Source organism: Mus musculus, chromosome 6 (assembly GCF_000001635.26).
Source record: "Mus musculus strain C57BL/6J chromosome 6, GRCm38.p6 C57BL/6J".
Classification (NCBI taxonomy): Eukaryota; Metazoa; Chordata; class Mammalia; order Rodentia; family Muridae; genus Mus; species Mus musculus.
In genome coordinates, this window is record NC_000072.6 from 67,417,467 (window position 1) to 67,420,237 (window position 2,771).

Genomic DNA, 2,771 nt, shown 5'->3' on the forward strand with positions numbered 1-2,771 from the left:
TGTGTTATTTCCCAAGGTGCTTGTATGTTTTCTAAGAAGAGACAGAGTTGAGGCAACTCCAGGGGAGGAGGAAAGTGAGGATGAATAGAGGGAGGGAAAATAGTCATCAGAGTATATATATTTGATGAAAAAATAAAAGAGAAAAGAAAAAAAGTCTCCTTCCCATGAACATTCCCCTTTGCTTTCTTCCATTTTTTTTCTCAAAAGGAGCTCTGGCAAAGTTTTATTAAAGGAAAACTTTCTTGTTTACTTCTCACCAGTCTGTTCTGGCATGCTTCTAATAATATCAGAATCACCTGGGTCAATGATAGCCAGTGTACATACTCTGTGGTATTTTCCACATGCTATACCTAATTTAATATTATTGCCACTGTAGTGATGGACACCAGTTTTAGCCAACATGGCATAGTATTCTATTTCAGATTTCCTCCAAGCTGGGCAGTTGTTGGCAAGGGTAACCAACTTCACTTTGCTTGTCTGATCATCTTCAGTGTCTGTACCCCAGCATATACTTTCCACTTTTCATAACAAGCTGGAGCCTAGAGTTGATTGACTCCAGAGACTTTCATCTTCTTTGTGGCCACCATCTTCCTGCCTTAAGTGCAGGACAACCTCCAACCAAGATCAGCTGCCAAGATGGCTATGGAGCGAGATAGGCACTTTCTTCCAAATTTACAATCTCTTTTTGTTTAATTTTTATTATACACACATATACATATATACTTACACATACACAAAACACACACATATGTATATTCTTAAATATGTCAATAAAACCTGGTCAAACCATATATATATATATATATATATATATATATATATATATATGATTTTAGACCACATTTGATGTTTGATAATCAATTAGTGTGCTCGTCCCTAGTGATTTAGTTTAATATTGCTATGATCAGACATAATGACCAAAAAACAACTTGGGGAGAAAGGGTTTTGTTTGGCTCTTGTATCCTGAATCACAGTCCTCTGAAACAAGCCAAGGCGGGAACTCAAACCAGGCAGGCACTTGGAGGCAGGAGTTTATACAGAGGCCATGGAGGGATGCAGTTTAGTTGCTTGCTCCTATTGTCTACTTATAATGCTTTCTTATAGAACCCAGGACCAATAGCCCAAGGGTGTCCCCACAATGGGCTGGGCACTCTTCCATCAATCACTAATTAACACATTATTCTACAGACTAGACCACAGACAGATTTTATGGAGGTAATTGTGCTTACCTCTTCTTAAATGTTCCCTACTCTTAAATAACTATAGCTTGTTTCCAGTTGACATAAAACTAGCCAGCACACCTGGAGACCACTACTAAACTATAATATAAAATGGAAGGAGGGGGGAGAAATGGCTCATCCAAATTCTTCCTTGGTACTTTCTAAAACAATTTATGTGTATGCGTGTGTGTGTTCATGCACACATATGAGCATGCAGGTGCCCATGAAGACAGAAGAGGGTTTTGTAGCTACTTGAGTTAAAGTTACAGGTGACTGTGAGGCACTTATTTTGGGTGCTGGAAACAAACTCTGATCCACTACAAGATCAGCAAGTACTCTTACACCGAGCTATCTCTTCAGCACCCCCTTTTGATAAATGTCCCGAAGAAACTCAATAAGAAGAACATATCTCAACGTAATAAGTGCTATATACAAGAAACTTATACCAAAATTATACAAAATGTTGGAAAACTCAGTACAATTCCACTAAAATAAGTGAGAACACCTTTTAAAAAATTTTTGTACTCAGTGTAGTCCTGGAAGTCATAGCTAGCCCAATAACACAAGCAAATAAAAGGGTAAATAAAGAAGGAAGGCAGCATATCTCTAGCTACAGATGGCAAGATGCTCTATATAAGAGGCCAAAAGAATCTTAGCAGGAAACTCCCAGAGCTGATAAACGCTTTCTGTAAGGTAACAGGACACAAATCGGTGACCTTCTTATTTATTAGTGACAGGCATACTGAGGAGATAATCAAGAAAATAATCCCACGCACAAAAGATTGGAAAGCAAACAAACAAACCGAGAAGCAAAAATACTTCAGAAGAAACTTAACTAAAGATGTGACAGCTCTCTGAAAGGAAACTTTAAAAACTGAAGGAAAAAGAAATCAAGGAAGACACTAGAAGATGAAGAAACCTGACATACTTAAAGATCAGATGGATGAATTAATATTGTGAAAATAGCCTTTTTACCAAAGAAATCTACAGAATCAGCAAAATCCAATCAAAATCCCAATACTATTCTTTATAAAAAATATAAAACAATCTTAAAATTCATATAAAAGTACAAAAGACCCCAGATAGCTAAAGTAATTCTGAGCAAAAAGAGTAATGAAGATATCACTGAACCTGACTTGAACGTATGCTACAGAGCTAGTGTAATAAAAATAGCATGGTGCTAATACAAAAATAGATATATAGACCAATGGCATAGAACAGAGAAAGCTGACATAAACTAGCTTCAGTAATGGGATTTTTTTTTTTTTTATAAAGATGCTAAAATACACTGGATAAAAGGCAGTCTCTTCAACAAAAGGCACTGGGAAAAAACAGTATCTACAGGTTCAAGAACAAAATGAGATCCTTGTCTCTTACTGAGCACAAAAGTGAACTCAGAAAGTATCCAAACCTTCACTCAGTGGAAGGGGGCAAGCATGAGCAAGCGTGCCACAGGAACAGGCTTCAGCTTTTATCATACAGTTGCTCACTTCCTCTGTCAGGTTTATTCCAAGGGTTGTTTTCCTCCTTCTTATCTTTCTCTTTCCTTCC

The 2,771-nt window shown here is 37.2% G+C and overlaps 1 pseudogene; it reads right to left on the bottom strand.

The window, feature by feature from the left end:
- Positions 1–200: 200 nt before the first annotated feature.
- Gm44083 lies at positions 201–587 on the bottom strand (annotated as a pseudogene).
- Between the last annotated feature and the right edge of the window lie 2,184 nt (positions 588–2,771).